Source organism: Thermobia domestica, chromosome 18, assembly GCF_964235325.1.
Source record: "Thermobia domestica chromosome 18, izTheDome1.hap1.1, whole genome shotgun sequence".
Lineage (NCBI taxonomy): Eukaryota > Metazoa > Arthropoda > Insecta > Zygentoma > Lepismatidae > Thermobia > Thermobia domestica.
Window position 1 is genome coordinate 15,431,241 of NC_137471.1, and position 14,415 is coordinate 15,445,655.

The following is a 14,415-nucleotide window of genomic DNA, read 5'->3' on the forward strand; positions in this document are numbered from 1 at the left end:
ATCCTAACTATCCTTTGTTGGTTCTGACTTGACGGTTTCTATCTTTGGTTTAAAAGTATGCTTAGTTATCTTAAATGGGCGTTCATCAGACGTAGTGTCAGTCCGAAGTTTATCTGAAGTTTCAGATGCTGGAGCTCCACTAGGGGAACCAGTTTTTGAAGTTTGTTCGGTATTCATTTGGGAGCGTTAGAATAACGTGTCTGTACCATACGAACTCAGCTCTTATTTTCTTAAATTCAATTGTCAAATGTTACTACCGGGGACACTCCGAAAATTTTGAGAATGGACTACAATGAGTTATCGCAGTACGGTGAAGCCTTGACCATTGCTTGAGTGGTATCAGTTAAAATGTACATTAAATTTGAAATAGATCCAACAAACGACTGAGTCAGGACGCTCTGTGTAGTACAAGGGATTATCGTTGTGCGTTCAATAACAATGGATGTGAAAAGAAAACATTTTCATGTAGGTTTTCTATGATTATAAAGTAGGGTTAGAAAAGAAAGAATCGCATGAAAGATTGAGGCATTCATTTGCGGATAGTTGTCCTTCGCAAGCCACTGTCTATGGCTGGTTGGCTGAGTTCAGGAGGGAAAGGGACTCTCTCGAAGATAAAGATCATTCTGGTCGGCCCATAACAGCAATTGTAGACGTTAATGTACTGAAAGTGGAACATTTGTTAAGAGAAGATCCTAGATGCACATATCCCCGAATCTAGTAAACTCTCAAGATTGAATCGGCAACAGTTAGAGAAATCTTGCATGGAAAACTTAATGTCAGGAACTCAGCAATCTTTGGATCTCGCACTAACTCACCTATAATAGAAAAGAGCCCAAGTAAATTGGTGGAATAAAATTTTGGATAGATTTGACGGAGAGAGGTAAAGAAAAATTAATATAATCACAGTTGACGAAAGTTGGGCATATCAGTACAATCCAGAAACGAAGCGTCGATCATCTTTCCAGGTGCGGACCCGCTTTCAAAAGTGAAGAAATCTCGAAGTGTTGTGAAGAAAATAATTTGCTCTTTCTTCTTACCCAGTGATTCTATCGCGAGAATTTTGCTGGACAAACAGTAGTGACGGCAAATTGGTGGTTCACGAAATGTCCTCAAATTGTTGGAAGCAGTGAGAATGAAACTTCCAAGGTGAGATCTGCGCGGCCTACTCTTATAGCCAATGCATCTACACACAGCACAAATAATAACGTTTCTGATTGAGTTAAGAGTAAAAACTTTGTCCTATCTTCTTAGAGTCCTGATTTAGCCCCATGAGACTTGTTTCTTTTCTCCACAGTAAAGAGAAAATTCATGGCCATCGATTTGAATCTCCGAAAAGTACTGAGGCTGCTTATGAAGAGCACCTGACAACCATCTCGAAAGAAATATGGCGTTCGACACTTCAAAAATGGTTTCAGATTATGGAACTTTACATACAATATGATGAAAAATATCTGGAGATGGTGTAAGAATCTATACAATGTAATTTTTTTTTTTAAATTTTCATGCAACTAGTGTTGAGCCCAAGTGGTTGGTGTGGTGAACATAGGGATATATGAACGGAACATTAAAAGGGAATAGCAAATAAAAATAGATTTTTAAAAAAATCATTAGGGGTTGCTGAATGATGAATTCAGATAGACATTTCTGTGATATATAGAACTGTATGAAGCAGAAATCTACAAAGAGCACATGAAACCATTAGAAGGGTTCGAAATGTGAATATAGGGAAGAATGCACAAAATTAGCTAAATGGATTGAAAATTCAAGGTTAAAGTTCAACAAATTTGGAGAAATGCGAAACTTTGTGAGCCTCTCGCACCTAGGTCAACTAATCAATTGATAAATATACAACATAATCGGCCAGGGGCATGGGTGCCCGAAGGTGCATCCCCCTTGGCTCACGAAAATGTGTATGTAATATGGCAAATGATGTATATTAAATACCAGAAGTACTATAGCAACCATGAAGATGTCTCCCCTAGAAAATTCTTCGGGCGCCCCTGACCAGGGATTTGTATTTTTTTTTTTAAACCCAGGTGCCAGCCACTTCCCTGATCTGGCGTCACAGAATCCTGGATATAAAACCAGCTTCGCACTGACCTATGCAAATATATTTTCGTGACCGTGAATAGTATACAACCTGTAACTGTGGAGTAGTCTGAGTTGTCTAACTTTAGGGACTCCTGGGATACTGTATTTTTTAAACCTCCAAAACTTGAGAACTCTCCCCACCCAGAGTCAAAAATCGAAAAAAAAACTGCTTCGTATGCGATTAGATCTAATATAGGTCTATTTTGATACAAAATTTTGTGACCATAGTGACTCCTTTCTGTGCAAAGAGCTGAAGATATACACACACGCGTGCGCATGTTCTTTTTCATATTGGTATATATTTGAGCGGAAATAAGGAATATGTAACACTGGATGTAACAAAGGATAAATGATAAATACGATACAGTGTGTTCATCCCCATACAATACACATTACCGAGGAATCATTCCTCTTAAGATACCGAAAACTTCTGAAATTTATAAGTTTATTCTTTGAATATTTATAGGGTGGACATGCACATCTGTTGTCTATCCTCCAACACTTAAATACAAATTTAATATACGAAAATTAATAAATTTGCTACTTACCTCAATTTCTTGAGTCTGATCTTCAATAACATTCTGTTGTTGCTTAAGACTCGTTTCCAATTCCTTATTCCTTTCCAGGAGGGTCTTCCCCAATTCGGCAGCCAACTGCAGATCTGGAAACAAAGAGAGAGTTTCAAATAATGCTGATGGCATTTTCCTTTCTACCTTTTACACTTGCTTTTTAATAACACAAGAAATCAGTCATACAAACTTTTCTCCAACAACTATCTATTTCCAAAAACTATCAGAGTGAACCTTCTATTTGTGAAAACATGAAAAGTTGTTATGTAATGCGTTTTTTTTATTTTGTCGAAAACCGTACAAAACGTCAAATCCCGATACATGTAAGAGATGACATCTACATTGATTTTGAAATCATAGCTATTTTTGCTTTTCTCTATATTTTTTCATAGTAATTTCTCATTTAACGATAATATCGTATTTCTACGCATAAAAAATAATAGTAACTAAGTTCTAGACAACTGGGAAATGTTATCGTCTCAAAGTCTTGGCTGAAAGTAGAACAGAGAGACAGAAATCAGTAAGTCCATATGCATTAACGTAGATGAATTTGGTTGCTCATCTTGGTGAAAAATCGAGCAACCATGCGACAATTCCACACAGCACTAACAAGGAAAGGCTCGTGTAAAGACGAACATCGGAAGACGTCTCAGTTGGTGTCGTTTGAGGAAGGGGAATGATGGGTGTGGTTAACTCTTCGCAATCGTCCATATCATTACAGGCATCGTCTGCACACGATGGGCAAGTTCCTCCCTTGTGAATCTTAATATTATTCAGAAGCAGTTTCTCCTTAACGGACTTCACTTCATTAGCAATTTTTGCAGACTGTTCTCCGCAATAACGAGCAATGTAGTAAATATATGGTACATCCTCTTCTTCCGATATTGTGTAAAGGACAGTCACTCTGCAATACTGTATACTTTCTACACAAAATTTAAGCAAAAATTCAGAATTGTTGGCAAAATTGTTGACAGAAACGTTGGCAAAACTGTTGACAGAACTGTTGGCAGACCTGTTGACAGCATTGTCGAAAGGATTGTAGGCCACAATCGATAGGCAGCTGTCATCAAGTGTTTTTTCGTATTCGTATTTGCATACATAGCAACGAAGTGCTTCACTTAAGGGTTTACGTAACTGTAAAATTAAGGCAAAGGCAACGAATACAACAACTAATGACTTGTCCATATTGAATTAAATCTCGCTTTTCATCAGAAATAATCGATAACAGTTAACTTCTAATCGATGTCTTCTAAAGCGTTCGGGCGAGAGAAAACTCATACAGGACCTACTTCGTTAGAAACGATGTGCACGTGCAGTAGCTATGTTATTTTTTGTTATTCAGTATTGTAAAATTAATATTAATTGAAACTAGATGTTTAAATTTTCAAAATCCAAAATCATTGTTGTAGGATAAATTGTTATGTAATTACAATATTATTAACTGAAACTATATATTCAAATTTTCAAGATTCAAAATTATAAGTCCACGGATATTTCATTCGTATCAGTGTACATAGTTTAAGGGAAATTTCCCTAATCCAGGGAAATTTCATATGTAAATCTAGTACAAAGGGGAAAAGGTAACTTCCAGAAAAAAATCTTTAAAATCCAGGGAAATTCTCGCATTGGTTGATTGATTGACCAATATAAAATCCTTTTTTTTTTTTTTTTTTTGTCCTTCACAAATATACCAAGACAATCATAGGCGCCGACTTGAAGAAAATATTGGGGAGTCCAAAAAATGAATAAATATATCAGGGGCGTCATTTAGGGGGTGCAGGGAGGTGCAACTGTCCCCCCTAAGTTTGAGAGTTATATAGATTTTATCAATAGAATAGTAGTAAATCAGTGAAAAACTCGAAATTTTACTTATATCAAGGGGTCTTGCCCCCCCCCCAAACCAACCAACCAATGGGGGGCGCGGTGGCTCAGTGGTAGAGCGTTCACCTCCGGTGCTTGGGGTCCCTGGTTCGATCCCAGCTCGCGCCGTGTGGACTTTGTGGTGGACAAACACCGTGCCCGTGGGTTTTCTCGGGGTTCTCCCATTTCCTCCCACTTTCTTCATTCCACCATTTCATTCATTTCTCATAATCACCGTCTCCTTTAGCCTAACCGGCATAACCGTGGGACGTAAAACTCAAAGATTTCATTTCATTTCCCCCCCCCAAACCAAATCTGAAATGACGCTACTGAAATATATCATCACATTCAGCCCTTTTCTATTAACTGCTTGATGAAGTCTGTCCTCCCCCCAGATCTCGATCCGCTACTCCACTGCAAAATTCTCGCTGCATTGATCTTCACTTGTCATATCAGTGCTGCCAGAGTGTTGATTGAAACTTTAGTGCTCTATTAAACACCGTTTTGAAAACGGCTTTTTCTATCGAATAAGGCTGTTCCTAATGTTGAATTAAAGGCACGATGAATTTTTACGACAGAAATTGTTAACTCTTCCTCGACCGGATTATATTGAGGTGGCGAGAACCCCACCTTTAAATATTGCGGGGGCCAAAAGTGTCCTGCCCCCCCAAAAGTCGTCGACTATGAATACAATAGGAATAATTCGTGTGTGCGCCTGTTGAAAGTAGTATAATTCACACCCTTTGTTGGCGGGTGGGTGTATTTGTTAAAAAAAAAACGAGCGAAGGAAAAATTTTGAAAGTAAAGACAAAAAACTAACAAATAAAACAAATGTCGTTGGCACTTCTTTTAACACAGGTAAACAAGAATTTTGGGGATGGTTTTAAAAAAATGGATCAAAAGATTGCGATGTTCCCCAAGAATTAGTTTTTGAATCAAGGGCCACAAAAGTTTTGAGCGGCGCCTAAATCGAGTTTTCGTTTTTTTTATTTTTATTTTTATTTTTATTTTATTTTATTTTTTTTTTACGGAATAAGGACATCATTCTGAATTAAGTCATAGTTTGTGTTAGGCTACACTGCATGTAGTTCTCCAGATATAAGGTGTACAAAAAAATGTTTGATTGAAATATATTGGATCTTGAATCAGGGGCTACGAAATTTTTGAACGGCCCCTAAGTCGAATTTTCATATTTTCTACGCCATCTACGGAATAAGCACGTCATACTGAGTTAAATGATGGTTTGAGTTTGGCGACACTACACTGAGAAAAAAATTGTAGGTGGCGTGCTTAAAAAGATAGGTTACATGCGTAATTCCTGTAGTTTTTTTGGACTTAACGTACAGCAGACGTATAACTGAAAACGCATGTTTTATAATACTTTCTATATAAGTGTTCCATCTATACGTACTTTCTGTATGAAACAATGTAGGCGGTCAGGATCTCACATACAAATGTACGTATATAACATATAGCCGACGAAGGTAACATACGTATACACGGTGTATGTATATGATATACGGAAAACTGTTAGATGTCATACATCCTGCAACGGGATGATGTAACATCTATGAGGAGTACCTATGTAGCATACGGATAACGTATGTTCCATACTGATTTCTGTAGTAAGCAAGAGGATTCCGTATATTTGATTGAGTTGATTTTGAGTTTAACGTCCCGTTCAGCAGCGAGGCTATATAAGACGTGGATCTACTGATGAACGTGGAATCCGAACCACATCCGAGCCGCTGAAACAGACACTAAACGTTAGTCACTTATTGTGTTACAGAAGGGAGTCAGCTGTATACAATATAAAATGTTTAGATTTTACCAATCGGGAATCGAACCAAGGACCAAATGCACCAAAAACACTGTGTACGAAGTATATCTACCTACAGAAAATACTGATTTAAATATATCGTAAAACATATTTGTTATAAGTAATGCATAAATGAAAATATATCTTCATTGTGCTATTAGCAAATATGCATGTTTAGTGTCCTGACGTACAATACTATGGTAATCGAATAAATTTTCAGTGTTGTATATATTGATATATGAGCTACATATGTTGGTCATCTACAGGGTGGTCCGGAAGTGGGCGTACCCCCTCCCTTTAGTTTCAACAGTACAGTGTTAGTTATGGTAGAATGTCTGCATACAGTTACCTTGAAGTCTTAAGAATCTTAAGAGTCATAAACATTGGTATGATCACCATCCATATCGTAATATAGCTGAATTCTGTGCCAAGATGAGTGCGTGTTCCATAGCTGTTCGTAATTCCTGCGTTGTGTGATATCGAGTGTTTCTTACTTGTTGCCTTATGAAACTCCAGAAAGCATTGTCTGGTGTCGTCAGATCGGGATTTCTTGGAGACTAGACAAAGGGAGCTGGTGAAGATGAACAACCTCTTCCAATCCAGCGGCCAGGAAACGTCTGAATCAGGTAATTGCGCACGTGATTCAGGTAATTGATCAACAAATGAACATGGATAGTAATGTTCCCAGACAATGCCAAGCAATGTTGAAAACAAATGTGAGTAAAACGTAAAGCCGTCAGAAAAGACCAATTAGGGGTACGCCCACTTCCGGACCACCACCATATATATATATATATATATATATATATATATATATATATATCAGATTATTAGAAGTTAATCTTCCTTTGTGGATATACTTACCAATTATTTCTTCTGAAATTCTTGTGAATAACACGATATTGCACATTTGAGATACAGAAGTGCCTCTTGACCTTGTTTAGCCTCTAAAACTTTATCAAATACACAATATAAGTGCGAGTATTTAAATTGAGATAGATACTCATGCGTTTTTATACGCTTTTCACTCCAACATATAGTCTAAGCGTATACAGATTTATACTTCAAGGTTATCTAGAATCGAAACACGGTTTAAAATTTACATTTGGCAAAGTTATACACAGAGCCAATCTGTAAGGCTAAGGGTAGGGACATGCCGAAGATGCCTCGCGATCGAGGTCGCGGTTTAAGTCGCGGTCGTTACCTCGATGTCTATTTCGCGATGGATGAAGAGCGCACATAGCAAAGAGGTCGCACCCTCGCTGTTAAGTTCTCAGTTTAAGGAGAAACATTGCTGTGATGCATGTGAAATTATTCCGCCACAGGAGCGTCATTTCAGATTTTGCTTGGTGGGGCAAGACCCCTTGATATAAGTAAAATTTCGCGTTTTTCACTGATTTACTACTATTCTATTGATAAAATCTACATACATATCAAACTCGGGGGGGCAAATGCCCCTCCCTGCCCCCCTAAATGACGCCCCTGTTCCATCAGTGCACAAAAATCACTGCAAAACCACATTTTGAAATTAAAAGGACCAGTTTATAAATGGGGGTGGACGCAAGACAAGATATGAGAAATACCAAAGTCTCGTCTCTTGTTTCGTAATAATATTTGAGTCTCATCTCTTGTTCATCTCTATCAATATTCTAAATCAAAGACTTTTACCTTTTATTTAATTTTCTGTGAAGAAAATGCCCTCTTTCAGCACTCAGGCGAGAAATCGTTTCCCAGTAAAATTTAATAAATAAATAAATCAGGTATGTCTTCAGATTTCGAGGTGGAGGGAGTATTAATTGCAGCAAGTGAAGTTTCGGCACTGCAATTCCATTATTCGACGTTTACTTCCCTATGGATATGTGCCTGTCTTTATAGGTATTTCCTTACCTTATATCAATAACGAATTTAGAGAAAAACCTTTTTATTAATCACGGAATTGGGGGCGGGGCGTGGAGTTTTTAAGCATAGATATGATTAATAGTAGCTTCTTTTTTTCTTTAAAAATTCTACAATTTACGGACTTGAGCCCAAAAGCCCCCTCCCTGTGACCGCCACTGCCTTAGATAATACTAAGCTACAGTATAATTCTCAAATAAGTAACTTATCTGACATTCCCATTTCAGTTGCTATTTTCTTCCATTCTCTATTTAAAACGTACCTATTATGATGTTGTTTGTGTTTCTTATCCCATATTACTGGAACATTTCTCACTAGTTAAATTAATATGTCTTTCATAATCAGGCATAATAGTGCAACAAAATTTCTCGAGCATAGGCACACACAATCCTCTGCAGACGAAATTCTAAACAAATGAAGACTTTATTCCGTGTAACGTTTCAGGCAGAGCCAATGAGAACACGAGCCACAGCGATGCTTCCGCTGAACATCGATCTAAAATCAAACTCAGTTCTTTATCATCTCGACCACTAATCCACCTTCGCGGTCGACCTCTAGGTCGCGATGTAGCGTACATCTTCGGCATGCATTTACTCATTTGAATACATGGATTTGTGCCAGTATCGAGGGTGCGACCGCGACTTAAACCTCGACCTCGATCGTGAGAATCTTCGGCATGTCCCTACCCTAAGTATAATTCGCACGAGTTTTTGCACAGCCTTTATTTATAGATCTGATGTAAGTGTATACAAGTTTATACATCAAATTAAAACAAGCATGGCTTAAAGATTAAACATGGCACAGTTATAAACAGAAGTGAATCTATGAAGTAAGTTTATACATCAAATTAAAACAAGCATGACTTAAAGATTAAACATGGCACTATCACACACAGAGGTGAATCTATCAGCCTAAGTTTATACGTCAAATAAAAACAAGCATGACTTAAAGATTAAACATGGCACTATCATACACAGAGGTGAATCTATCAGCCTAAGTTTAACGCGCACACGTTTCTGCGTGCCCTTCGTTCTTGAAGGAAGGGCAATAACTGCCTATTTTTTTTTAAAAAAAAAATCCATATTACGTATCTGATCGTATAGTTCTGACTGTGTGATTAGCAGGCCCGAAACCAGCCACAGAGGTTTGGAAGGGGCATGAATAAGTTAGGAAGGGCCATGTCATTAAAAATTCTCTTACAAATATGTAAATTGTTTTTTTTTTTTTTTTTTTTTTTTTTTTTTGCATTAATAATAATTTTTGCATTTTTGTATTGAGATCTGGAAGGGCCACTAAAAGTTTACGGGGAGCCAGACTCCCTAGCTCCCCTCTAGTTGCGGGTCTGGTGATTAGATAAGATTCGACAAACTTGAGTCCATTGTTTTGTCAGAACCTTTAGGCCTGTTTTGGTTTTCTTTGCATTACTTTCCAGAGCCACATGACGCGATTCCGGTACGACAGGGGCTGACTTATAGTGGTCAGAACATTGGTATATTTAACTGTGTGCCTGGACTTCATCGTTTCAGGCCAACAATTTTTGTAAGACGAAAGTCGAAATGCGTGGGATGTGTAACGGAACATAATTACCGTTACAGATCTTATTTCATATATTTCTGACAGTTATAAAATTGTTTGCTTTAAATGTACGTAAGTAAGGTATGTAGTTCTGACATTTGTTTAACATAATCTTGATCTGCACTATAGTTTTGGAATTGGTTAATATAATCTTAATCTGCACCATGCCCGAACATGGTTACGTTACTTCCAACTGCAAATTCAGTGTGGTAATTTTGTTTGTACATGAATAGTTCATAAACTATTGTTACGATCTAGTTATGTGTATTTGTAGTCATAGCAATCACTAACAAACAACAAGATTGATCTGTATTGTTCATACTACGCTCCATTTTGAGTCTCTGGAAAATAAAATAAGATCACGAGAGACTATTCAACTGCTGCAACCATCACGTTTATCCGAAAGATCTTAAAGAAATGGTTTTGTTAAAACTTAACGAAAAAAAAATCGTCACGGATGTTACGATGAATTTCCAAGCAAGATGAAGTAGGTAAGAATTCAATCTATAAAAACCAAGGATCTTATAAAATAGAGGATCTGCCCTTACAACAAAATCCTGAAGCCATGCGTCACACTTTTGCCACCCCTACTCTGCCCACTCCGCCCAATAGGATCGCAATGTTTTGAGCTAACAATCATGGCGGAAATGAAAGTAGCCAATCAGGCAATAGCAGAAACGAGAGTAGCCAATCAGATGTGCCGATGCTCAGTTGTTTTTTGGCTTCATCGATTTAATAGGATGAAGATACATATGGGCAGATCCTGTATTTATAACATCCTTGATACAAACAAGTGTTTCTTTCTGGTTAATGAGATTTAGTTTGTACTGTAGGCACTGAAAATATTAATCTAGATACAAAATTCAAACTAACCAACATATCTTATTAAGACCGACAAATCTGTTAAGGTGAAAGTGACAATTTTGTAGAGCATACGGAAATCACAGGGGTAGTCGGATAGGTGCGTTGAGTGTGCATAGATTGTGATAAACGTATAGGACAAATTCCTAAATCATTTCTCGAGGCTAACAAAGTGTTATTGCCAATATGATGATCTATGATGTCTGTGTCGCGTCATGTTCCTGTCGGTTTTAAGGAAAACCACTACTACGAATCGTTACCATGCAGAACTGTGATAGATGTGCTGCAAATTTGTTCGCAAGCTCCAGAAATGGTCAACACACATAATGTGCTAATGTTGCACAGCAATGGACGCCTATGTGTAGAGCAAGAATGTTATAAAATAGAGGATCTGCCCATACACATCTTCATCATATGAACTCAATGAAGCCGAAAAACAATCGAGCATCGTCTGATTGGCTACTCTCGTTTCCGCCATGATTGTTATCTCGAAACTTTGTGATCTTAATGGTGCGGAGTGGGCAGAGTAGGTGTGGCAAAGCTGTGACGTATGGCTTCACGATTTTGTTGTATGGGCAGATCCTCTATTTTATAAGATCCTTGGTGTAAAATAAAGGACGGTGTAAGCTCTCCATGAATTACGGCTTGGTACCCTTCTTCACAAACTGAATTTACTTGACACCTCGACCACCGGTGTCCATCTCTTACAGTTCCTGGATGACTTCTTAGCAAGGGAGAACATCCATGATGATCGGAAGGTGCAACGTGCACGTATAGCCTTCTTTGGCATTGCAGTCTCCAAGCTTTTATCTTCATGAACTCTAATCATTTGCTAAGGAGTGATGACTGTGTGCGGCCGGAATCCAAGGACTCTTTGACTTTCCAGCATGATGGGTCGGAAAAAATAAGAAACCCAGAGAATTGAATCACGATAGCACGCAAAATGTGTAACTTGGTTTACGTAATGAATTGGCGAAATTTTAACAAAACTGGTTGATATCTTTTAATGCTGCAATAGGGACAGATTTTGATGAAAGATGTGAAGAAATAGGCATAATGTAAAAAAAATCAAAATATATTGAAAATCTAAAAATCGTTTCCCAATAAATGCAAAGGTATTTTTATAGTCAATAGATTAACTATAAGAATTTTTACTTAGATCAGTTGTTAACTTTTACTGCCGGAATGTGTTCAAAGAATGTCAATAATATTGTATTACGCAGGAGAGGCTCTGTAGCTCAATAACTTTAAGGAAATAATCGGCGAAAAGAGCTGACAAAACGTAGTTCCTGGACTTACAACTAAACTAGGATCTAATAGAGTAGGCTGAGCCTTGTGGACGGATTTCAAGCACAATACCTTTCTACATGCTTCAACAGCAAGGCTATGTGAAATGTGGACCTACAACTTAACTAAGGATTCGTACCACATGAACTCCCACCGGGTCTTCCGCACTTGGGAACGGTGGTTTGCTCTAATCAGTCGTCTCTTCGTGCATATGTCTCAACTTTATTTGGTCCTGTATCTTCAAAACAATTACTTTGCTTGTACATAAAGTAAATATTGGAGTCGTAATTATTTTAGACAATATGTTAGAATACTAAAAACGTGCTAGGATTTTATTGTTAATGTTCGATCCAAGCTCCCGTCAAGTGAACTTTGTGGTGAACAAACAGCGTGTGCGTGGGTTTCCTCGGGGTTCCCCAGTTCGCCCATTTTCTTCATTCCACCATTTCATTCATTACTCATTATCACCGTCTCATTTACCTAACCGGCATAACCGTGGGACGTAAAACTCAAAAATTTCATTTCATTTTTCATTTTCTTTTCTCTTTAAGTCTTCCTCTTTTACATTTCATGTTTCTGTTGTTTTTCAGCTTTAGAAATAGGGCCAAGCTATGTTTGTTTCGTTCTGCGAAAACAATTTTTCAAAGCGAAGCCATCCAGAGCTTACCTTATTTGCGCCAAACAATTTTCAGCAACCAATCAGGAAACAATAGTACACTTTATGAACAATGAATTAAATGTGTTGTACCCCAACAATCTTGATAGAAAGAAAGTGTTTCTTGTCTATACAGATGCTGCATCATATATGATTGCTGCAACCAAGTTGCTGAAGCTGTTTTATCCCTCCCTTGTGCATGTCATATCTCGTCCATGGTTTAAATTGTGTTGCCGAGCTGATAAGAGCAGAATTTCCAAAAATCAACAAATTTTACTGTGAGGCCAATTAAGGCTTAAATGGTGCAGAAATGTGAAGGTGTTGTGTTTTGTACTAAGGCTAGTTTTAGACGGAAGCATTTATCGTAGCAACAATCGTATCATCGATATCCTACCGTGTAAAGTAGCAAATGCTATAGCATTTCCCATGCCATGGCATATCCTATGGCACTTCTTGTCGATAGAACCTGCTCTATTTCGTAGCATTTACCCCAGCATTTCTGGTCCGATTGCAGCGCCGTGCTGTGTCAAAAAGAAGCTTAAGATTTTGTGCCAATGCCAAATATCCATGCTCTTTGTTTTGTGTGGGAAATTGAATTGTAGTAAAGAAAAATGAGTTGGAGTAGGGATGCTCTTTGCCCACATACTTCTTTGTGATTTTCGTTTTCTAATATGACCGGTGAGAACTGTTGTTACAATTACTATAGCTTTAGCTACCTCACGCTTAATTTCGGAGTCATAATTGCGCTCTTCTCCAGTGATTTGTTTTTTTACGTCACGACAGATGCTTACCGAAATGCTACCGTGTAAAAGCACCATATACTTTTGATGCCATAGAATATTATATGAAATTTTTGGCAGCACATCTGCTACGAGAAATGCTACGATAAATGCTTCCTCCAAAACAAGCCTAAAGATTTATTTACAAACATATAGTTTTATTAAAAATTCTAAATTTCAGCAATATTTCAATATTGATCAGATTAAAATGTAAGGTAACATGACATGTGTGTGTCTATTTCTGTATCTTAAAATTTGTATTCAGATCGTAATGCATCATTCCATTCAAAAATGAGTATCTTTTATAAGAACCTATTTTTCATTTTTAATGCCCAATTTAGCATTTTTGGCACTTATTTTAGGAAACTAAAACATACTTTTTTTTTTAGAATCTAAAAATCCGATGTCTAGTAATGAGCAATAGTTTTGTGAACAAGGTAGGTGATAATCAGGAAAATCTATTTAAAAAAGTAAGTAAAAGTCATGGCTTAATAAATCTCCTAAGTTGTAGAAAATGCGGTAAGAAAATAACTGTAAAGAAACGTGGAGAAAGTTATACTTTTCAATGTAACGGTAACATAACCAACATGGCGGCAAGGTTCTAGAATACAGGTCCCCCTTCCCATTTAGCTGCAATAAAAACAGAAAACAACGTGCCCTGCGGGGCTCTAACTCGTCTTCACTCGCTAACGCTCGCTCGGCAATACTATGTGAATTACATATTAAACTTTGGTACAGAAAGGAACAAATTATTACTCTTTTAGCCCAAAACTAGGCAGATGACCAACTTCGGAATAAAAGCCGGTAAGCAACTTAGAAAGGTGACCAAGTTGACAGGTTTTACTGTATCGGCGTATGTTTACCAGAAAGGGTCCAGCAATTTTTTTCTACAAAAAAAAATGTTAGAATTTCGGTAAATTTCAGTTCACATTACGTTAGTTTAGGGTTAGATAGGTTAGTTTATATTAGATTATGTTAGTGCAAGGGTTCAGCGTAATTTCAAAAAAAAAAAAAAATGATGGA